General features: G+C 43.3%; 1 protein-coding gene across 7 annotated transcripts in view; it reads left to right on the plus strand.

Moving 5' to 3' along the window:
* Positions 1-24,971, plus strand: part of SEPTIN9 (septin 9) — a 220,646-nt gene that overhangs the window by 168,971 nt on the left and 26,704 nt on the right. The window lies entirely within an intron of this gene.

A 24,971-nucleotide genomic window follows, 5' to 3' on the forward strand; every position in this document is an offset into this window, starting at 1 on the left:
GATGATTATTGAGATTATATATGTGAAATGCAGGAATTAAAATGGGAATAATATTATGAATCAGGGTTCTTCACTTTTCACAGTGGCTGTCATGCCTCAGCATGACAGGCAGGTGTTTTTCTCTATACTATATTTGCACTAATCTATGCCATTGTGCTGTTTTCATTGGCTGTTTCCCAAAGTTATAAAGACAGGGATGGGGGAAAGAGGAGGAGTCAGGAGGGGGAAAGTTAGGGACTGCAGTAAATGACTTGTGGGAGTTAAGGTCTTGATGGGGGGGGGAAAGGGGTGTGTGACAGTTCTGGTCCTCTGGTGACAGGGGGGAAGAGAGAGGAGGAATTGGGGAAGGAGCAGGTGGAATTGGGTGGGGATAAAGGTGACACTTGAAGGAATGATGGAAAATATGGGAATAGGAAGGTGTGAGAGGGAAGTTTTAGGGCTCTGGTGATGGAGAAAGAAAGCTGGAAAGGTGGAAGAATTGAAGAGGGGGAAAATGGGAGTGTGGCGTTAAGGCAGCCATTTGCAGTGCTGTGGGAAAGCAAGAGGGGGCACTGGGAGAAATGAAAGAGAATATGTCAGTGTCCCTTGCTCCATGCTGCACTCAGATTCTTCCCTCTTCCAGTCCTCAGCTCCCTCATATGAGACATATAAAGCATGTGGTCCCCTCAAATATTCCATTGTGCCTTTACATAATAATGTGTTTCTCCCCTGGTGCCATGTGCTGTCTTCAACACAAAGTTCCAGATTCAGTATAGTAATTTAGAACAGATATTTCATTAACAAGGAAGAACCATTATAAGTACAGCATCCATCTCCAACTGAACAAGCTGAACTGCTCTTTCTAAGGAAGATCCCAGCGTGAGCCTGCTGAGTCGGAATTCATTTGCAGGTTTGACATTTTCCAACTTGGGTTCAACAGAGACATAAGGCTCCAGTCCCTATACACACTTAGTTGGGATTAAGTCACCTTTGAACTCAGCAGGGCTTACTTCTGAGGAGAAATCTATAGGACTGCAGTGTGCACATGACTATTTACAAAAGAAAGTAACTGTCTCTCTTAGGGGTTTGTGTATTCTCTTCATCTTGCTCTGCTGATTCACTGCCAGTTGAAAGTAGGTCATACCCACTCCACATCGTGGCCACCACACTTGTTAGACCTTCTGTCTAAGCTCTGGTGTGTGTGTGTGTGTGTGTGTGTGTGTTATGTATCTGTTTGTTAATCCACAAATAACATGACATATGTTGGACAGAGCGAGCTCTGGGCCATGGGAGCTTCTGCCTCAACAAATGCGGTGCCCACCTGTTGCTTTGTCTATGCTGAAAATATTATTTTTAAAGTTGCAAAAAAACAAACAAACCACCCCAGTTATCTTTGTTTGTTAAACCCTTCTTGTTGAGTTTTACTATTACTTCAGAGTAGGGGAGGCTTGGCTAGGTAATATTGAGAGAGTGCAACAGAAATTGAGCCTTTTGCTATACTGTATTCCTTTGGAAACTAGCTGTTCTGCCTGTTCCTAGAGGTCAGTCAGCCACAGTTGCTCAGAATTCTCCCTCCCCCCCCCCCACTAATTGAACAATCACCATATGAACAGTCCTTCTCCCACTCCCTTCCCCAGGGGCCTTCTGTTGGAGATGCTGAAGAGATGGATAGTCAGTATGGCGCTTCCCCAGATGTGCAGGGGCTGAGGGGAGAGTGAAAAGGGGGGAAATGTGAAGGGGGTGATGAAGCAGCCTGGCCTATTCAATTAGGTGTGGCATAATGGATCCAGTAAATTTAGAACAGATTATTAATAGAAGGGGAGATCTGAAACTACGGCTAGAGGAAGCAATGGTTTGTTTGTTTGTTTGTTTGTTTGTGTGTATGCATGCATGCAGATTATCTTTAAAGGGTACCAAGGGTGGGAACTGAAAGAGAGCAGAAGCTTACAAGGTGTTTTGAGAGAAGGGCAAGAATGAATGAGTTCAAGTTAAAACAGGTTGAATGAAATGTTTCCGGACTGCAAAGGTTGTCCTGAGAAACTCTGGAATCTCTTGGTCTGGGCACCTTAGGAAGGAAGTGTGTGTGTGTGTGTGAGAGAGAGAGAGAGAGAGAGAATTAGGAAATGGAACACACTATTAATTCCATAGATTGTTAGAGTATATTAGTGTTGTGCCAAACTTTTCAGTTTATTTTGCCCATTCAAAATAGAGGCAAAGCAACGTTGCTACCAGAAAAGGACGTAGAACTTAGCTATAAATAAATAAAATAATCAAATCAAATAAATTTCAAGGGAAGAGGCAGATGGGTTTGTGCTTACCCTTGGAATTAACAAGGTGGCTGAGAGCTCTGCTTGCTTAGTTGAAACAATATTATAAAAAGCCCCATGTTTCTTTGCAGACAAGATGTCAGCCTAGCAGGGCTTCCTGGAGTGACCATGTGACATGGCCAGGCTGGAGTACAGGGCTTTTTTTTTAGGGTGCTTGCTTGAGCTAAAAGATAAATTAATTTCCCAGCCACCAAGTTCTCCACTTCTGCAAAGGAGGGAGGAGGGAAAAGCACATCTTTCACAGTCAGAAAATAGTTTTCCCTGAAGAAAAAAGCCCAGCAGAGTTTGGCACATTGTTGGAATATTTGGAGGCCTGGATACTGAGTGGGATTTATGGCTTGTCAAACTGCCCTGATGAAGCCACGTCCAGGTCTGGTTCTCTGATTCAAAGGCAAGAGAATGTGTGGCTAGCAGCAATGCTGGTTTGGGTGTGAAGCCTTCCCCTATCTGGAAAAGGTGGCTTGTTAGCAAATCCAGTCACCTACTATTTGGAATGGGGTGGGGAATTTTGGGGAGAAATCAGACTGCAACAGTGAGGAGAGAGATTGCTGTCCTGGTGTGCTCTGCCTTTCTTTTTAGTATTGACTGCTATGGAAGGCATGGGATGGTAGACTGCAGCCTTCATGGACCCGTGAGAGGAATATTTTCCTCTTGGTTTGCATGCTTTTGACTTCAGCCCATTTTGAGATGTGTAAACTGAAGCCACCAGTTTCTCCAGTCTTGGGGACAGATGGATGCATTTCACAACTTGCGTATGAGGGACCCAAATGAGCTAGTGCTCTGAGGTCAGCCCAGCGTCATACAGGCTCAGGCCTTCCGGCCCTGTTGTCAGGAGCTGACTATGCGACAAGGGGGAGTGTGTGTTGAGTTTCCCAGGGAAGTGCTTCCAAAGGAAGCGGGTGGGAGAAATATTCTACACAAGAGCACACATTCAGCATCTGGTGCCACCCCATGGAGATAAACAGGAAACCTTTAACAACTCATTTGTCACTGCAAATGAAAACAGCCAGTCAGCTGCCAAAGGAGAGGCTGGAGCCACAAAGCTCAGGAGGTCAGCAGGTTGGAGATCTGTGATTCCATATCTCATGAAATGGGACAGGAGCTGCGTAGGGCACAGATAAGAATCTAGAATCATTCTAGGTCGAAAGCAGCATGCTGGGGATGAGCACGAACAATTCCAGATTGAGCAAAACTACATTTTTATGCTGCAGGTGGGTTAGTGTGCGTGCAGCCAAATTCCCTTGCCTTATTCCAGAAGAGAGCCATTATGTTAGTAGGCTTACCCTTGAGTCAGTGAACGGAGGGGTGCAGTTTTAGACTGCTACCCTCAATCTGCTTATCACAGAGAAGTCTTTAATCAGCCCCGCATATTATAGTGGGCTAGAATGAGCCAAGGATTGAAGCATTAGTGATGGAAAACCACCAGAAGAATGCAGTATGGCAGCCTCTGAAAATAAGCTGTTTTTGACAAAGTAGAACAGATTATTATTGTGCTCAGCAGAACAAATGCATATTATTCTATTGGGTGGTTTTATTTTCTTGTGAGTCTAATTTTACAGCAACAACGCAGAGAGAGAGAGTCATTGTTCTTTGCACTTGGGGTTGTACGGAGGCAGAATTGCCTAAGAGTTGGTTGTTGTGTTTATCATTTTATTTTTATTTTAGGTATTTATACTCCATTCTTCCATAAAATTCTCTGAGTGGCTTACAAATGGGGCTGGGTGATGTTGGGTTTTCAACATCGCGGTGTATCATCAGCCAAACATTGTGGTTTGGCGATATACCACAATGTTGAGAAAAGCTGCATTGGCCTCAGTCAGCAAGATGCTGGGGGAGCTGAGGCGCTTTCACCCCAGCGCCTCATGGGGCTCCAGCTCCCAGCTAGTTTGCTTTTCCCTCAGTGCGTTGGGCGCTGGAGGCAGAGAAGCTCAGGAGCTGTGATGGTTTCACCAGTGAATACCACTGAGTGAAGCTGTCAATGTGGTCTGCTCCCACATGTCGGTCCTGGACGATATATCAATATATTACACAGGCCCTACTTATGAAACACGAAACCTAGAGAGAGAAATATTGCACCATATCCAGTTTTAAAATCTGGATGTTTCTTCCATGAGACAGCTGGTAACTAGAAGCATCTGCGCTAATGCTTTCCAAGAGGTAGGTAACTAAAAGCCCCATTCTCCACAGAGTTAGGTGCTGTGTGTGTACTTCAGAGTAAATATTCTTAAATGTTGCTATACCCTGTGTTAACTAGGTAAAGCTTGAGTGTTCTCCCACACTAAGTTCTGATTGAGCAACATTTTAAGCTGTCAAAGCTTGGATGCTCGTTTTTAGCAAAACAACAATCCTGGATATTTCTACTTACCACTTTTTTCGCCCTATAGGACGCACTTTTTCCCCTCCAAAAATGAAGGGGAAATCTAGGTGCGTCCTATGGGGTGAATGCAGGCTTTCGCTGAAGCTTGGAGAGCGAGAGGGGTCGGTGCGCACCGACCCCTCTCGCTCTCCAGGCTTCAGGAAGACATCCGCAGCCTAGGCAGCCCTGCGGGAGTTCCCGCAGGTCTGTCTAGGCTGCGGATAGTAGCTTGCTTCCCGGAGTGCCGGGTGCGCTGAAAGCAGAGCACCCGGCGCTTCGGGAACACATCCGCAGCCTAGGCAGCCCTGCGGGAGGTCCCGCAGGGATGTCTAGGCTGCGGATAGTAGCTTGCTTCCCGGAGCGTCGGGCGTGCTGAAAGCAGAGCGCCCGGCGCTTCGGGAACACATCCGCAGCCTAGGCAGCCCTGCGGGAGGTCCTGCGGGAGATAGCAGCCTGCCGCCCAGCGGGCGGGGCGCCCTGAAGCAGAGCGCCCCACGCGCCGGACAGACATCGGCCAGCCCCACAAGCTCGGGGGACAGCAGGGAGGCGCAGCGCCACCATCCCGCTGTTCCTCGACCTGGTTCCTTTTTTCCCTTTATTTCCCCCCCAAAAAACTAGGTGCGTCCTATGGGACAGAGCGTCTTATGGGACGAAAAATACGGTACATTTTTTTCTTTCAACTAGACATTATAACAACAATTAGAACAATGAAATCAGAGCCTGAGTGCCACTTGTTATGAGTGTGGTGTCAATCAGTTATGACAACCTCTTAAAATGTTAGTAAAATTTCAAGGACTGTTTCTCCCTCTCTTCTCTCCTCCTCTGCAGAGTTTCCAAAATACCAAGGTATTTTGAGTACAAAGCTTTTAGGCTTCCTCCACGTACTATAGCAGACCCTATTCCATTGGCAACTGCTGTTGAGATCCTTCTAGAAAGCAGTTCACTGTTCACTCTGCTGATCACTTTGTTTGAAAAGTTGCCAATTTCTTTGCGGCGCATGCTTTCTCATGCTGTTTCACAAAACATAAGATGCATCTATAGAAACATTGGCTTGTCAATGTTGTTTCTTTTCCCCTGGTGCTAATATAGCAGCAGTTGTGTTGCGGAGTGGTTTATGAAGCTATCGATACAGTCCATTTTAGCTGTTGTGCATGAATCAGGCTGGAGGTGTGGATCTGTGGGACATATTCTCCTTCCTTCATAGCAAAGGGTCAGCCAGCTGGCTCTGGCTCATTCCTTAGGAATGTGTTGCTTTTTCTTCATCCCCAAAAGAAAAGGTAGCATTTGACAGCTCTTTCTCCAGCTTCATCCATTTTTCCTGGAGGCACAACAGTGCAATGGGAAATGGTGAAAACAGCCATAGCAGACATCGATCCTCAGTGTTGTTTAATTGTTGCGGAATTAGACTGTGTGTGTGTGTGTGTGTGTGTGTGTGTGTGTGTGTGTTGATGGATTCCTTGCCCCCTATATGTGATGCTTTCATTTCAATAGCAGTACTTAATACTGAGCATATTATACCAATCCTGATCTGACTGCACTGGCTATCAATTAGTTTCCAAGCCCAATTCAAAGTGCTGGTTTTGACTTATAAAGCCTTAAACATCTCAGGACCACAATACCTCAAGGACCGCCTCTCTACATATGAACATGCCAGGACCTTGAGATCATCTTCTGAGGCCCTTCTTCGCGTGCCTTCTCCACAACAGGTCTGGAGGGTGGCAACACAAGAGCAGACCTTTTCTGCAGTGGCTTCCCATCTGTAGAATGCTCTCCCCAGGAAGGCTCACCTGGCACCTTCATTATGCACCTTTAGGTGCCAGGCAAAAACGTTCTTATTTAACCAGGCCTTTGGCTGATTGACATCCAATTCCCTTTTAAAATATATTGGGGAGGGGGGAATTATTCTTGTTTTTGTTTTTATTATGTATTTTGTGTTTTACATTATCACCTAGTGACCTAGATCAGGGGTGAGGAACTTGAAGTCCACATGCATGAGGGTTTCCCCATGCCTATTTAGGGGAGTGATCTTCATGCAGATGCAGCTCACAGGGAGAGAGGTTTTAACTCTTCCCCTCTCACTGCTTCCCAGCTGTGGTGTGGCTTGTGGGCTGCCTGCTGAGAAGGACATGGATTCTACCAGCAGATGCACAATTTGATGGCATTCTAGACATTATTACAACCAATTACCACTAGTGATGATGGGGCATGTGGTCTTTGGCACCAGTTCACCAGAGATATGCTCTGCCTATTTGTTTCCCCAAGTAAAACAAGATGGGCTGTTTGATGGCAATGGTCAAGTATGAGCAAGCAAAATCCATCCATTCAGCTGGCTATCTGAACCTGGCTCCAGTTCCCTGGCTTCAACTAAATGTGAACCTGGAAAGAGTTTGCATTCTGCAGAAGTGAGACCAGCTGCTGCTGGGCAAGCCCATGTTTGGCAACAAGTGGAGGATTTTCACCAAGATTAAGGAGATTAAGGCCCTAATGCCCTTTGATAGTGGGCAAAGCTTTATTAAGTCATAAAAAGTGGAGTTGTAATCCATTTGCAATGTGCATGTTGCTGCACTGCCAGCAGGCCAGACTGAAGCTGGATTGCAGCACAGTGGCAGGGATTTCTTCCACTGTTGATTGTGGGTCTCTCTCAACAAATGACAACCCTACCTTCAGAATGGTGCATCACTACAGCTCTTGGCAGAACAGTGAAGGAAAGGCAGGCATCCAGCTGAGCTGTGTTACATTTTTAATTAGTGGAAAGCTGAGCCCTGAATATGGGAAATAGGGCCGCTAATAGCAATTCATTATGGAGAGGAAAAGCCAACTCATGAGTGCAGGAGGAGTTGGACAACCTGCAGCTCTCAATGGTGGTAAAATGAACTGAAGAAGCCCATGCGAAGATGGTATAGGGTGAGTCTTTTAAGGCCCCATGGAACATGTGTACTCTGTATCCACGGGGCCTCTTTTAAAGGACTCACCCTGTATAACTCAATTTAATAGCTTGAACCTTGAGTCCTAATCTCATCTTGACCAATAATGTGTTTGCTGGTCTTCTATGACTTGACAAGGATCAGCTTTGCAGCTTGACCCCTGTGCAAACTTATTCAGAAGTAAGCCCCATTGGACTTCCGGAGGCGGCGCGAAACTGTAATGGCGGTCCTCTTCTAGTCTGAAGAGGGGCTCCGCAGGAAAGGGTCGTTTCGCTGCGGCACAGCGACGACCCATCAAGAAAAACCACGAGCAGAGTGAGCTCGTGGCCGTGGGACTCGGCGGGCACCTGGAGCGACCCCGAAATCGCGAAAGGAACCCCGTAAGGGGCTCCGGAGTGAAAGAGGGGTAGCGGTGCTGTGAGTTCATCGCTCTTTCTGCGGGAGTGAAGCCGCGCAGCTGTTGCAGATGAGCGCCGACCTTTCTTCCTTTAAAGATTCGACTGAAACAACAAACCCGTGAGTAAGGACGTTAAATTCGGCAGTAAATTCTTGAAAAAAATTTTGGCTGTAACCGGGAGACGTTAAAAAGGAAGTCCGCCTCCCGGAGCTGCTTACAAGATCAAAGCAAGGGATCAGAGAAGCGAAAAGCGGCTGAAAAGGGATGTTTTAAAGAGGGACTTTCATGCACTTTCAGAAGTGACTGTTAACGAGAAAAGATAGACTTATTTGTGAGCAATTTTTTAAAAGGAAAATTGGAGCGATCCTCCCCAGTAAGATCATTCAAAGCTAAATTCCAAATCGTCGGGCTGCTGGAGGGGAAACTGTTTAACTGCGGAACTGTTACAAATTGTTACAAACTTTTACAGACGTATGGATACCCTTGAGCTTTTGAGCTTTAACAAGCTGGACTGGATACAAATTGTAGGCACCTTTTTGAAACTTTGTTAAAAGTTTAAAGTACTCTGCAGGACTTGTTTATTACCATTTGGGACTATTGCATTTCTGTTTTTTAACATACAGGGGACTTTAATGGCGGAAAAGTTGCCTTCTTCTTTTTGAAACTTTGGTGGTACTCCCCCTAGAGGATTTTGGGAATATAAGGCCTGGGAACAGCTTTTTATGTTTACTCTCTCTCACTGGATTGTTTTTAAATTGGATCTGTCTTTCCCATGGGACAATAACAATTTGACCTTGAACATTGACTGATGAGTGGTACAGGAAAGACAAGAGCAGCCAAAGCCAAGGAAGCTAAGGAGAAGGAAAAGGAAAAAAAGCAGGCACAGCTTGTACAAACAACTTTGACTCAGGGACGCAGATCATCAGTTCCAGCTGTGCTGGGCGTACAAAAGGCAGAAGCCGAAAAGTCTAAAATTCCAGCAGAGGAAGATATGGCAGCAGGAGCATCTGAGGGAGTTCTGAAACAAATCTTGGAGCAGTTGGCAGCTTTAAATCAAAAGGTTGACAACCAATCATCAAAAATTGACCAAGCTACATCTTCGATCCAGAAATTGACAGATCAGGTTTCCCAGCATACACAAGCAATTGAAAAATTGCAAGGAGCTACACAAGAAAACCGTAATTTGGCTGGGGAAGCTGTTCAAATTGCAACGGCAGCTAGAAAAGAGGTCGAGGAAGTTAGAGGTGAAGTTAAACCTTTGCATAAACAAATTGGTGAACAACAAGCCTACCTCTCGATGGTGGAATTGAAAAATCGTGAGAATAACCTCAGATTAAGAGCAATCCCAGAAATTGAACAAGAAGATTTAATTGGATTTTTGACAACAGAATTTTCAAAATTCTGGGGCATTAAGGAAGAAACTGACTTTAAAATAGTGTCAGCTTTTCGGCTGGGAAGATTGGTAAGGAAGGACAGACCCAGAGATTGTTTGATAATTTTGAGATCAAGGGAAGAGAGAGACAAAATATTAGGCCTACATTTCGCAAATACATTGGTGATACAAGATAAAAGGGTGGAAATTTACCGAGACATCCCAAAACAGTTATTGGACTTGAGAACCACTTATTCAGAACTGGCAAGACTGCTGAGAATCAACACAATTCGTTATAGGTGGGAGTTTCCACAAGGGTTATCATTTACTTACAAGCAGAAGAAGGTAAAGATAAAAACACCAGAGGATTTACAAAAGTTCCTGCACGATCACGGTGAAGATCTCCAAAAAGAAGCAGCAGCACTTTGTCCTCTACCACAAGTTGGGATTCCGCCTGGAGGCGGAGCAGGCCCTACACCCTCGGGACCAGAAGATACACCACTCTAGGTGTAACAAAACAGTACAGGATGTCTCTGCAGCTACTTAGTTGGAATATAAATGGCGGAAATTCTCCGGAAAAAAGAAGGAAAATATTTCACATATTGAAGAAAGAACAATTGGACATTATTTGTTTACAAGAAACCCATGTGACCAGGCTTCACAGAAAAGTCTTAGTTAACAAAAGACTAGGCCAAGAATTTATTTCATCAGACAAGGTTAAGAAAAGAGGCGTGGTGATATATGCCAAGGAGAGCCTGGCACCAAAATTTGTATTTAAAGATGAGCAAGGAAGAATCTTGGCGATTGAAATCCAGACACAAGGAGAAAAAATTTTGATATTAGGAATATATGCGCCAAATGACGGGAAATCAGAATTTTTTAAGAAGCTGCATGAGACCATGCTGGACTATATGGACTACAACAACATCATAATGATGGGAGACATGAATGGAGTGGTATCTACACATATGGATAAGTCTCAAAATCAAAACTTAACATCAGATGGCAGACTGCCTAAAACTTTCTTTGAACTGATTGACAATTTGGATCTGATTGATATATGGAGGACAAAAGACCCCCTAGGTAAAGAAGGAACTTTCTTCTCTGAGGCCCACCTGTCATGGACAAGGATCGACCAAATCTGGACATCTAGAGGGCTGGCACCCAAGACTAGAAAGGTGGAAATCTGCCCAAAAACATGCTCCGACCACAATGCTTTGAAACTAGAACTTAGACTTACCCAAACCGGTTCCTTCAGATGGAGAATGAATGACACCTTATTAAGAGATCAAGAGATTGTGAAAAAGGCCCAAAAAACGTTAAAGGACTATTTTGAAATCAACCTGAACACTACAGTTGAAAAAAGAATGATCTGGGACGCAAGTAAAGCCGTTATGAGAGGGTTTCTGATACAACAAAATACAATCAAGAAAAAGCTCTGGAATGGAAAGAAGGATAAAATATTGGAGAAAATATATCAAGGTGAGAAGAAACTGAGAACCAATCCCAAGTCAAAGGAAGTGCTGAGAGAAATCAAATTCCATCAAGCACAATACTCTAAACTGATAAATCAAGAGATCGAATGGAAAATCAAACAGATGAAGCAAAGATCGTTTGAATCAGCAAACAAATGTGGAAAGCTGCTAGCTTGGCAGCTGAAAAAAAGACAAAAGTTAAATACAGTGACAAATCTAGAGATTGAAGGAAGAATGGTTCAGAAACCAGAAGAAATCAGGAAGTGCTTCCACAGATACTTCAAAGAACTTTATGCACAAGGGCCTCAGAAAGAGTTGGAGATAGATCAATTTTTAAGGATAAATGGACTACCAAAAATAACCCAAGATAAAAGATCAATCTTGAATTGTAAAATAACTCAACAGGAAATTGAAGGTGCCATTCAGAATATGCAACTTGGCAAATCTCCAGGCCCGGATGGGCTTACCTCCAAATACTACAAGACTTTGAAGGACTACTTGACACAGCCTTTGATGGAGGTATGCAACCAGATCATGGAGGGGAAGAGGGCACCGGAAACGTGGAAAGAAGCATTCATCACATTGATACCCAAGCTAGAATCTGAAAAGACCCAGCTTAAGAACTACCGTCCCATCTCACTCCTGAATGTGGATTACAAAATATTTGCAGACATTTTAGCAAGCAGACTTAAAAAGGTCTTAAATGAAGTAATTCACAAGGACCAAGCTGGCTTTCTCCCTGGTAGACATTTATATGGAAATACCAGAAACATCATTGACATTTTGGAACTATTGCAAACCAATAGGAACACAAGGGCGGTTTTAATCTTCATTGATGCGGAGAAAGCATTTGATAATATATCTTGGAAGTTTATGAAGAAAAATTTGGAAGGGATGGGAGTGGGACGGGGGTTTGAAAATGGAATAGAAGCAATCTATTCAGAACAGAAAGCTAAATTAATAGTGAACAATGTGGTGACGGAGGAATTTAAAATTGAAAAAGGGACACGACAAGGGTGCCCTCTATCCCCTCTTTTATTCATTTCAGTCCTGGAGGTGCTATTGAACATGATTAGGGAGGACCGGTTGGTACAAGGGATAGAGGTCGGAGTGAAACAATATAAACTGAAAGCTTTTGCAGATGACTTAGTTTTGACATTACAGGAGCCAGAACCCAGTACAAAAAGAGTTTTAGAACTTATTCATGAGTTTGGTCGGGTTGCAGGATTTAAGTTGAACAAACAAAAGACTAAGGTTTTGGCCAAAAACTTGACATCTACAGAAACAGAGGGGTTTCAGAGAGAAACAGAATTAAATGTGGTTAAAAAGGTGAAATACCTAGGGATCTATTTGTCTTCCAAAAATTTGAACTTATTTAAAGACAATTATGAAAAATGTTGGTCGGAAATTAAGAAGGACTTAGAAATTTGGTCAAGATTGAAACTTTCCTTGTTGGGTCGAATAGCAGCTATAAAGATGAATGTATTGCCGAAAATGTTATTTTTGTTTCAGACCCTACAGATCGTGGACAGAGTGGAATGTTTTGGAAAATGGCAGAAGGATATATCTGGGTTTGTCTGGCAGGGCAAAAAGCCTCGAATAAAGTTTAAAATACTAACTGACTCGAAAGAAAGAGGAGGGTTTGCCCTGCCGGACTTGAGGTTATATTATGAATCTGCAGCCTTCTGCTGGCTGAAAGATTGGTTTTTGTTAGAAAACACTGATGTCCTGGATCTGGAAGGGTTTGATAATGCTTTTGGTTGGCATGCATATCTATGGTACGACAAGGTTAAGGTTCATAAACTGTTCAAAAATCATATTGTCAGAAAATCAATTTTTGCAGTCTGGATGAAATATAAGGACTTATTAGAGAGTAAAACCCCGAGGTGGCTATCACCAGTGGAGGCCAAGGCTCGAAAAAGACCCAATATGGAGGCCTATTGGCCGAAATATTGGGAAATAATCGAAAAAATTGGAGACAACTGGAAACTGCAGAGTAAGGATAAACTAAAAAATAAGGTGCGAGATTGGTTACACTATGCTCAAATTCAAGAGGTTTTTAAATTGGATAAAAAAGTTGGTTTCCAAGTGGAAAAATCGAAATTGGAGACAGAATTGTTAGAACCAAAAACTAAGGTATTATCGAGAATGTACAACTTGCTGCTTAAGTGGAATACACAGGATGAGACAGTTAAATCTGCCATGATAAAATGGGCACAGGATGTCGGACATAACATTATGTTTGAAGACTGGGAAAGGTTATGGAACAACGGGATAAAATTCACGGCATGTAGTGCCCTGAAAGAAAATATTATGAAAATGTTATACCGGTGGTACATGACCCCAGTCAAGCTAGCTAAGATATATCACCTGTCTGATAACAAATGTTGGAAATGTAAGGAGGCAGAAGGGACATTTTTTCATCTCTGGTGGACCTGCCCAAAAGTGAAGGCCTTCTGGGAAATGATTTACAATGAACTGAAAAAGGTATTTAAGTATACCTTTCCCAAGAAACCAGAGGCCTTCCTGCTGGGCATGGTAGACCAGAAAGTGTCAAAGAAAGATAGAACTTTGTTTATGTATGCTACCACAGCAGCAAGAATACTCATCGCAAAGAATTGGAAGACACAAGATTTACCCACGTTGGAGGAATGGCAGACGCAGTTGATGGACTATATGGAACTAGCTGAAATGACCGGCAGAATCCGAGATTTGGATGAAGAATCAGTCGAGGCGGATTGGAAAAAATTTAAAGACTATTTGCAAAAATACTATAAGCTGTATGAACTTTAAGACAGTGCATGTTTTTGGAAAGGTTACGCTTTAGCAAATATGATTAAGCAAATGGTAAAATTAATGACAAATGAGAAAAGAAGTCAATGTGAATCAAACATTTTATGTTTATTTTAAAAGGTAACAAAGTTAAGATACAATATACTGAATATGGGTACATAATAATGGAAAGTTCCAACAAGGTTTGAAATAAGGTAACAAATTGCTGATATTGCTACTACAAAGAACGCAGATCTGGAAGGTGTGGGGAAGTCCAATGGTTTTCTTTTTTGTTAAAAAAATCAAAAATTGTTTCTTGTATTTGGGTTTTTCTGTATTGTATTGAATTGTCAAAATTATGAAAAGAAACGTAATAAAAATTATTTAAAAAAAAAAACAGAAGTAAGCCCCATTGGGCTGGATTCAGCTATTGGATCCCACTAGCAGAAGCCAGCACAAGGACTTCTGCTGGCCCAAGGGGGCTTTCCATCCCTGACCTCCCTCTGCCCCCCAAGGTGGCTTGTGGAAGGTGTTGTGGGAAACTCAAAACAGTGGCTGGAAGGAGGAGAGGGGAAGAGAGATTGTTCCGTCTGGCAAGCTGAAATGCATGTGCTGATGGGACAATCTCCTTAGCAATCCACTGAATTCCTCCTATTGAGTCCAGTGAGCTTTCCAAGTAAGTGTGTATAAGGCTTCAGATATAAACAATCTGGTTTAACATCAATTGGATAAGGAATAAGGTGTTTGTTTCCCATCCATAACAAATGGGGATACCAAGTTATATGTATTTTGAGATCCTATGCAAGATGAAGACAGTGAAGTTCTTCCTGCATTTAAAGTATGGTATTCATTTTTGACAATGCGCCCTGGAGAGAGCAATGAACCCCCCTTTCCCCCTAGAAGAATATGGTAAACAAAAAGTGCTCTAGTCAGCTGGGCCCCCAAGTCTCTCTCAGCTGTATGACTGTTGTCTCTGTTTAGCTACTGCAACAAACATCCTAAGATTTGTGGAGGAATAGAACTAGAAAATCAATTAGCTGTTCAGTTCATAAGATAAAATAGCAGGGAAGGTTCATTATTCTCTCAGATTTTCCTAGATCAAGAGAGGGCAGGAAAGGGTGTTATGGAGATTGGCTCTCCTCTAACAACTACCAAGGTCCATATTACATCATTTGAGAGTCCCTACTAGGAAAAAGGAGTCAGGCATGGCATGGTCTTCTGAGATTGTTCAATTTTTTCATGTCCACTGAATAGTATAGAGTCCAATTCTAAGCATGCTTATTCAGATGTGAGCCCCATCACCACGTGAGTGATGTTTCTCTTAGATATGTTAAGCTAAAGTCTTCAGCCTTGGGTTGCATGGTACTTGAACTGCATAACAATTCATACTAGATTTCTAATAATTCTTTTTCTAAGGTTTGCAGCCCTCAGGGAAGCGTAATGATAAATGTTCAAGCAAGCAAGAAACCCAAAATAGGTTCTTCAACACTTATGATTCTGCATCCATCTTTCAAGCTTGTTAGGGTGCTGGTTTCGTTGTTGAATAAGTTGACTACTGACTAGTTTGGCAACTGCCAGACTCATAAAAACGATGCCCACTGTTCCTTAATCACATAAAACTATTATGTGTATCACTGCTGGTCTTCTAATTCAGATACCAAAGATAGCTTTTGCTGCTGAAAAAGATGTACACGGTCAAAAATGGTGTCTCATGCCCAGCTAATGCATTGGTATGCATTGCCTTCTTTAGAGCTGACAGGGCCAGCTGGTTAAGGAACCTGTTTGGGAGCTGCTACCCATAGATCTTTGGTGTTCATTCATAAGCTTCCACTCTCCTGAGACAAAACTGTTGCGAGTAGACCTATGAAACATCTTACTGTGAGCTGATCTTCTTTGCACCAGCAGGGCATCTTCAGCTTCAAAGTTGCAAAGAAAACCAGTCTCTGTAACAAAATAACTCTGCAGATCTCAACGGTTTCTTTATTGCCTTGTGAGGATGCTTTGGGTGTCTGTGAGAATTGGCTTGGAAGACTTAAGACTACAGGTAGGCAAACTAAGGCCTGGGGGCCAGATCCGGCCCAGTCGCCTTCTAAATCTGGCCTACGGACGGTCCAGGAATCAACTTGTCTTTACATGAGTAGAATGTGTGCTTTTATTTAAAATGCATCTCTGGGTTTATTTGTGGGGTGTAGGAATTTGTTCATTCCCCCCAAAAAAACAATAGTCTGGCCCCCCACAAGGTCTGAGGGACAGTGTACCGGCCCCCTGCTGAAAACGTTTGCTGACCGCTGCTTAAGACGGTATACTTGTATTCATATCTTGGCTGATGGTGGTGGAGACTGATGTATCCTTAAATTTGTAAAAAGGATGAGGGACTTTTAACTTATTTTTCAGCTGTTAAGAAGCATTCAAGGCTGGTAATTGAATTGTTTAAATAAGGAGGGATACAGGCAATTCTTCTTGAAAGAAGTGGACCGCTGCAGTGTCTTTTAAGCTAGCTGATGCTACTGTCAGCTGTTGCTATGGGAAGGATTTGAAGGTGAGAGTTGTTCCATTCCACGGCAAGCAGTGATATGCTTGAATATTTGAGCTCACATTGGGTATGAAATGTAATTGGAGATATTTACTAATATTTCAGTAGCAATTTATTTCTGGTGTGTGATTCCCTGAAAGCAAACTGTGAGAAGAACATATGGACCTTGTCTATACACTTCTTGTGAAGTTTACATTATTGGAAGCAAAGCTTCTGTCTGTTTTAGGAGACTGAAAATGTGCAAGAATTTCATGGTGTACGCTTTACTAAATTCTGGACTGTCTTGCAATGTATTGACATTGTGCGCGAATAGTGACTAAATGGTCTGTTCCAGATGTTGACTTTAACATTCATCGGCCTCAGCCAGCATAACCGATGGTCAAAGTTGATGGAAGTTGTAATTCAACAACATTTGGATGGCAGTATGTTGACTAGCAATGGTCTGTTCTGTGGTTAGTTACCTCAGGTATCTTTTTTAGCCTTGCCATTGCAACAGTAGAAGCCAGGATGATTTGCTGAAAAGTCTGCTGGTCTTGCAACTTGCAGTCCTTTGCTCAAATGTGAGTCAGTCTGTTTGTTTGTTCATTTTGTTTAGGACTTTTACTAACCGTCCTGTCTCAGAAGGAGCCCAGGACAATATACAACAAACACAAAACAAAATGCATCAACCATCAATAAAAATGTAGTGTGTGTGTGTGTGTGTGTGTGTGTGTGTAATAAAGTAGCAAATTCAGTTTTGTCATAAATGACTTGCTGGTATGGTTTTGGGCAAGTTGCTCTTAGCAGAACCGTCTGCCTAGAATTAAGTCCCATTGAGGTTAATGGAACCTACTCCCAGGTAACTGTGTATAGGATTGTTGTTGCAGTAACTTGTAAACAGATGTTATTTCACTTCCTAGGCCTTTGCAGGCCTAAAGAAAATGCCCCCATAAAGCTAAAACAAATACAGAAAATTGTGGAAGTAGAATAACTATCACTTGGAAGCCAACTGTCTTCCACCACCAGCACTCCAGTTGCCAACACACAGTGGTCTCACCAGAAGACAGCTCAGTTGGCAGAGCATGAGACTCTTAATCTCAGGGCTGTGGGTTTGAGCCCCATGTTGGGTGAGATTCCTGCATTTCAGGGGGTTGGGCTAGGCTAGATGGTCCTTGTGGTCCCTTCCAATTCTCTGATTCTATTTATCTTCTATCTAAGTCGCTCCTTCAGGTGGGGCTTGGTGCACTCTGCCTCTTGCTCCACCTTCAAACTGGACTTTGGGGAAGGGGAGTTTCTGACCAGAGAAGCTGCTCAAAGTTGGAGAGAGTTCAAGCATGTGTGCCTGTCTGCTTGCCCAACTCATTTCATAAGCCCTTGCTGATGTTCTGACATAAGCAGCAGACTTAACGCATGACCCATTGTCAGAACCAGCTTCAGTGAGCAAGCTGAAGCAAACAGAAAGCTGTTTGGCAGGCTTAAGCACCTTGAGGTGCATGAGGTGGCAGGTTACAAATAAGAAAAAAAGTCAACAGGCTGAAGACTGAAGACATTGGGGAAGCAAGGATACATTAGGGATCACCAAAAGATGGGACAACGGGAAGCATGTTGTGTGTTAATCTGGGTCAGTAAACAATGGCTAGAAAGCAATGCAGGCTGCAGTTCTTCCCAGCATACGGTGCTAATCCTTCATAGTATGCTGTACGCAAAACCCATCGGGTCACATATGAGGTCCAACTGGCAAATACTTAAGCTCCATCCCTTTTGTCCTCCCTTGTCTGTGGAACTAATTGCTCCAGTTCCATAAGAAGAGTCTTTGTTTCTCTCCTCTCTCCCCAACGCTCCCCCCCCCAATGGTGAAGGCTTGCTTAGATACTCTGTATTGTTTAGCATGGGATAAATGGCTATCTGTGTTCTTGGTAAGGAGGGGGGTGGGGAGTGAGCCTCTGTGCTGGCTAAGGACTGGCAAGCCAGTGGATCAGCACTTCTGCTGGTACAGGCAGAAATAAGTAAGCATCTGGCATAGAAAGCTTGAGAGTTCACAATAAAGGCAGGGAGACTTGACTGTGCTGCTTTTCCAAGGTTTGAGCATCCTTGCTTACTTGTAGGAAGACTTGATGATGTACAGCTTCCCCCACCCCCTTTAATTGCCCTGGCACAGATTGAATTCAGAGATTTGCCTTCTGCTTTTCACTTTGCCCAGAAGTAGCTTTGTGAAACTCCTTTCCCATTCAAATGGCATTTCAACAATGGTGTCGTACCAAAGCACCAATGAATTCAAAGTTGCTCACTGGCTGCTTCTGGGTGACAAAAGGCTCTTCATCCCTGTGATTCCATGCATGCTTCTCATGAGTACAATGAATTGGCCTCTGAACACCTTCTTAAGCTTTGTCCTGTCCTGTCCAATTCCATGTGAATTCAAGGATTATTTATTTATTTCATAAAATTTACATACTGCTTGGTTGTAGAAAACCTCAAAGCTGTTTACAAAGTCAAAGCGCCTAGCAAGTTGTTCGCAGCAGAGATGCAACAGTCATGTCTTCCAGGCTGAGCAGCAGATCCAACAATCCCATTCACCACCTGGAAAAGCTATTCCGGAGGTGGCTGCTTGGGGATGTGGTGGTGGTAGTCAAGCTAGAGGAGAAGTCCACCACCACATGGTAGGCATGAAGATGTGCTTGGACTTGTGTTTGAATGGATTCATCCTGGTATCTTTGCTGCCTGTGCTCTAGCTGGCGTCATTGCCTGGAGCTCCTCAGCATTCCCAGGAGACTCAGGGTTCAGCAATCTTTTGGCTGTAAGCTTCAATGTCCAAATGACTCATCAGTAGGGAGAGATTCCGCTCTGTCTCTCCTCCTGCCCTCCCTATGCACCAGCCCTCCCCACACTACAGCTGCAAAGTGCCTGCCTTCCACCCCCTTTTCCCTCACTCTCACCCCCCCTTCCCCAGCAGCTGTATTGTAAAGAAGGAGAGGCTGAGGAGGTTTCACATGTTTCTTAGAAAAAAACCGAGGGGCAAGAACTCCCACAGGGATTTCTCATTTGAAGAAAGCCATCCATACTAAGCCGTTCAGGGTTTCTGTCATGGGAAAAAACTCCACATTTAATTTAGAACAGTAAAAGGGGGTTAAAACTCCCTTTTGCTTTTTGCAGAGCTTTCAGAGAAAACTAGCTGTATGATAAAGAGCTTCCGGCCACACTCTTTTAATACACACATTTGTTGCTAGCAACTGCATACCCAGCTGGGGGGCTGTATTTCCCTTTGAGGGAGGTGTGCGGCGATTGATGAGCAACTTGAAAAGCTCCCTCTATGCTTTTTTCTCATTTTTTTTTTAAGCCAGAGATGTTTCAAACAGCCATTTCCTTCGCCACAAGTTGGTAAACGCAGGCAAAGCAGACCAAACTAATTTAATTAAAATCTCCCCTTCAGTGTGGTAACTGAATCCAGAGCAGCCTTGAAATTCTATAGGCAGGATGTGCAATCGTTTGCTTTTTCTTGCAATTCTTTCCCCTCCCCCAGAAATGTGTTATGCTGGCCAGTTGGAATCCGTATTCTCCTGCTGATGTCTCTCTCCTTCAAGAGGGTTATATGTGTGTGATGGAGGGAAGTGGGGAGGGGGAAATAGGTTCTCTGCTAGCATACTCTTCACTTTAATCCTTTTTTCTGAACAAGGTGAACCACTTCCAAATGCAGAGGCTGCTGCACAACAGAACATTCTGTTGTGCCTTGTGCCCCACAAAAATCCCTGCACATGGCAAACTAGCTTGTCAAGGAGAAAGCTAGCCTATAACCATTTGCCCCCACTGTGTGTGTGTTGCGTGTGTCTCTTCCTGCAGCCTTGAACTGGCAGAACACTTCATTGAGTCCTAGGCCTATATAGCTACAACAGCAAGACCCAAATGCTCTTTGTGAAGGAAATGAGCCATTGCTTACAAATGGAGCCTCTTGAGGCTGTTTGCAAGCACTACAGTGGTACCTTGGTTTGCAACCGCTTTGGATTACAACCGTTTTGGATTACAACTGTTTTGGATTACAACCACATCAAACCCGGAAGTGCGTGTCCCTTTTTTTTGGATTACAACCCATTTTTTTTTATTACAACCCATTTTGGGGGGGAGGCCCCATTGGCGAAAGTGCGCCTTGGGTTACAACCTGCTTTGGTTTACAACCGGACCTCCGGAATGGATCGTGGTTGTAAACCAAGGTGTACCACTATACTTTGGCTGGCGTATGCAGTGTGGCTGTGGACTAGAGATGTAGGTCACATACTTGCTTAACTTTAATAAATCCTGCTAATATGCTTTAAGCCCAATGTCCTCACTTCCAAGAGGAGTTCAAAGTCAGACTAGAAACAAACTTCTTAAAGATGAGTACCTAAACCCTGTTCCTCAGCTTTTCACTGGGACCTCCTCCTCTGTGCCTTTTTCCAGGGCACTCCACGTACTACAGAGTGAAAGATGGGCTTCTTCTCCAGAAAGCAGGGCTGATAGGATCACTGGGAATCCCTGATATGACTTGACTTGACTTGACCCTGAGGTCACATCTACACTCTATATTTAAAGCTCTATTATACTTCTTTAACAGTCATGACTTCCCCCAAAGAATCCTGGGAACTGTAGTTTGTTAAGAATGCTTAGAGTTGTTTGGGTCCCCACCCCCAGCAATCTGAACTCTGGTTGAGCAAGCAGCATTGTTCATATGTTGCAACTCACTCCCAACATTTTTGACCTAGGAGATATATGCGTCCATAAAAGTTCCAAGTAAAGAGGAAGCCTGCGTAAGGGTGTCGCTGTGTGCACTTTTTTAAAAAAAAGAAGGCAGTGATGAATAAAAATCACATCCTGAAACCTCAAGGTGAACTGTGCTGTGTTTCTTCCCCTTTGCCAAGTCAAAGCATTTCCTCCCTTCTATTCCACAGTAGAGACATCGGTGGCTAGAGAAACATTATTATAGACTTTCTGTTCCTCCCATTCAAAAATGAAAAAAGAAAAATTATTTTGCTGACATCACATTTTACATTTAAAATGTGTTTAAGTTTGAAACAAACAGGGTTTTATGGCATAAAGGCTCACTTTTAGTCAAAAGAGTTCTTTTCCCCATGAAAATCCTCATGATGTCCCACGTTATAGCAACCAGACATAAACATAGGTGGAAGTTCTTTCTGCTTCTTGGGTGTCTGGGGTAGAGAGTTGTTGAAATCAGTCTTGAAATCTGTTTTAAATTTCTGCATTTAGCTCACATGTTTACAACCACTGTGGAAAGATACCTGCACAGATAGTTTCCCATGAGGAGACTGGAGAATCTTGCTGAGTTTGAACCAGTGCCATGTTTTTGGGTGTGTGTGTGTGTGTGTGTGTGAAATAAAGCATATTTAAGGTCTGCACTGACATTCTGGAACTACTTCTGCAGAAATCTTTATTCTTCTGTTCTTTGCAGCTGGGTTTTAACAAGCAGTGGGTAAGTGTCAAATATGTTGTGAGTACAAACCCCACTTCCCCTTGATGAAACATAGATAAGAGAGCACCCATCTCTGTAAGGGACACAGTCTTCGATTTCACGCACATCTGTGATTTGCCCTCTCCCCAGCCTGTCAGAGGCTTAGTAACTCTAGGATATACTGTGTGATTCAAAGCTAATATATACCACATGGCAAATGTCTAATACACCAGGCCTCTTTGGCTGATTTTCAGATTGGGACAAAGTTTCAATTTGTTTCTCTAAGCTTTGTCCCTGCATATGTAACATATAGGCTGCAAATCTAAACATATTTACTAGAGAGTAAGATCAATGAGGGTGGCTTCTCAGTAAATGTATTTTTAGGGCTGTACTGCCCTTACCTTACTTTACTCCATCTCAGGACACCCAGTAGGTGTTTATCTAGCTGCTGCTTATTCCTGTTTACAAGGTCTCAGAACGTCCCACCAAACTGGGTCAGGGAGAGCAGGATAGTGTCTCTTCTAATAGTAGATAGATGTATAAATAGAAGAGGTCTCCATTTTCAGAAAAGCAAAGGCTAGAAAGTAGGTATGGAGTTAGGTAGGCAGGTAGGTACGGAGTATTGCTCTTTCTTAAGGCTTGTGACCAAGTGATATTTTATTTCTCCATTGCTGTGCTAAAAATGAACTGCTGGGTTTATCTCTTGCTAGCTACACTTCTTTATCTAAGCAGTGGAGTGGTACCTCGGGTTAAGAACTTAATTCGTTCCGGAGGTCTGATCTTAACCTGAAACTGTTCTTAACCTGAAGCACCACTAATGGGGCCTCCTGCTGCCGTTGCGCCGCCGGAGCACGATTTCTGTTCTCACCCTGAAGCAAAGTTCTTAACCAGAAGTACTATTTCTGGGTTAGCGGAGTCTGTAACCTGAAGCGTCTGTAACCTGAAGCGTATGTAACCCGAGGTACCACTGTAGCTGTAATTCTAGATCCTCACAAGACCCTGGAACATGAATGAGGAGCCTGTGACCCTCCATATGTTGCTGGTCTACAGCTCCCACTCACTGCCCATTAGCCATGCTGGCTGGACTGATAGGATCAGTCCAACACCATCTGTAGGACCTCATGTTCCCTAGCTGTGCCTTGAAAGACTGTAGCCTTACTTCAGTACAAATGGCAAAACCCTCAAATAAATGACATAAGTGCATTCCGATTTTAGGGTTGTTCCAAAGAATACTGTCAGTCTTAAGCTGGACCTAGGGAACCATCAAGCCTCAAGGATAGCAATAGCCCTTGTCCCTTGAGAGGTCCTTCTTGGAACCTTGTGCGCCTTCTCTCCCCTAAGTAAAGAGGCTCTTCTGCCAGAAGAGAACAGAACAGCTGGTTTTGAGATATTATCTGTTCCCTGATCATTCTCTTTGGGTTCAGGAATATTGAAATCTTCACTGCTTCTGTCTCTTTGCCTTTGCTGAAGTACAGTCTCTAGCATGACCAATGGTGAGGAATGATGGCAGTTGAGAAGGCTATAGGTTCCTTATCCCTGGCTTACTACCAACATTTTTAAAAAATGATTAAAGATGTGAGCAAATCATTGCACTCCTATTGGAGGCCTGCCATATGGGTGAAGTATGGTGTCTGTTTGGGAATGTGTTCCTAGCCTGTGATCCTGATAGGAGGAATGTGGAACATTCTTTAAGAGCGTCGGCATCCTTAGCAGGAGCAAGTTTGACGACACACTTCTTTGTCATAACAGGAAATTCTGGCCGTTTTTCTATGCAATCAGTCACTGCTTCTGTGCAGACTTCATTCTCAAACATATGCACATTTTTGGCACACAGATATCACCCCTTGCCATAATGGATGGTGCTATATAATCCTAAATATTCAGAGCGGCCAAGTCTTCCAAGGTTCCATCAAAAAATGGGGGAAAGGCATGGAAGATGAGATCATGACAAAACGGCCCAGCTAAAGAAACAAGCCAGCGGTGGGGTGAGGGAAGAGACTGGGCTGGGAAGAGCAATAATCGCACCCATTACCACTGGTCTCTTGCAAACTTTCCTTAAACTTAAGATACATTGCAACTCTGCAATTGTTTTTAAATGTATAGTCATGTTGGTAAATAGTTTTTAACATATACAGTATTTTTTTAATAACACACATTGTTGGGAAGGGAAGTCTTAAATCTTCATTCCTCTCCCTTTTGTTTTTTGAATGCTGGGTGGGGGGCAGCTAAAGCAGAGCCAAGCTTGAGTTTAGCAGGATGAGGGGCCAGCATACTGTTTGCCTGTGGCTGAAGCACTATTCAGCAGGGGGCTCTCCAAAGGATGCAGTCCTTGCTAGCTAGGCTCCAGAGAAGGCAGGGAAGCAAATGGGCTCAAGCGTGGATGGGGATTGAGCCTGGGAATTTTGGGATGCAGAGCAGATGTTCCACCTCAGGTCTATGGCCCTTTCCCTGCATTTGAAGGCACTTCTTTTCCAACAAGTTGTGAACTGTCCCGTGATCTTCAGATGAAGGTTGATAATACAAATTTAATAAATAATAACAATAACAAGGTTTCAGATCTGATTTTACAAGACTATAATGTTATTAGTTCTGACTCTCTTGGTTTGCTTTTATGCTCTCTTTAGTCTTGGTATGTTGTTTGCGACATCTATTTTGCTTTTAATGATTGAATTACTTCTTTTGGTTTTGTATACCTTTGTTGCCTGCTCTAATTGCCTCCATTTGAGGAGGAAAATTTGGGTTATGAATTAAGTAAGCAAATAAGAATTTGTGGCCAAGTGCTTAAAGAGGACGGGGCTCCATGTTTTTGCAATGCCTTAAGGGGGTACCAAGATACAGGTTGTGAGGTTTCTGGTCCAAGTCTTGGTTAATCTTGAAGGATAACTTGGAAGCATCAGAAATTACCTGTTACAGCCCTTTTTGCTTGAGTGGCATGGTGTGGATGACTTGCACCACCCCATGCCCTGCAAATATGGAAGATCTAGAGTACTGGCAAAACATTATATTAAATGGACCCAATCTATTCTACCTCCTTCACTTTTAGGGCTCCTGTTCTGACATGCTCTGACATTCAAGAGCCAGGTATCTTGAATGGATCTGTAAAAGTGCTTTGGTGTTAGGGAGCTTTCGGGCTGCAAGTCTCTCTCTTGTCCTTCCTTTTTCTAGGTGGGTTGAAATGTGGGAATGCTGGAAATGCGCTTTGCTTTGCTTAGTGGCTGAGGTTCAACTGTTGGATAACAAACCGTTCCTACTAATGGCAAAATACTTTCCATGTGGAATGATTCTTTCCTAGTTGTGTGTAAGAATAGCAAAAAATAAAATAAGATAAAATAAATGCTTGGCTCTCTCATCCTAAAAATGCCGCTATTTCAGGAGTCATTGAAAGGCATCTTGGCGTTCTCACTCTATAATTTTTTGACCCAG

The sequence above is a fragment of the Podarcis filfolensis genome, assembly GCF_964270895.1.
Source record: "Podarcis filfolensis genome assembly, chromosome: 2".
Lineage (NCBI taxonomy): Eukaryota > Metazoa > Chordata > Lepidosauria > Squamata > Lacertidae > Podarcis > Podarcis filfolensis.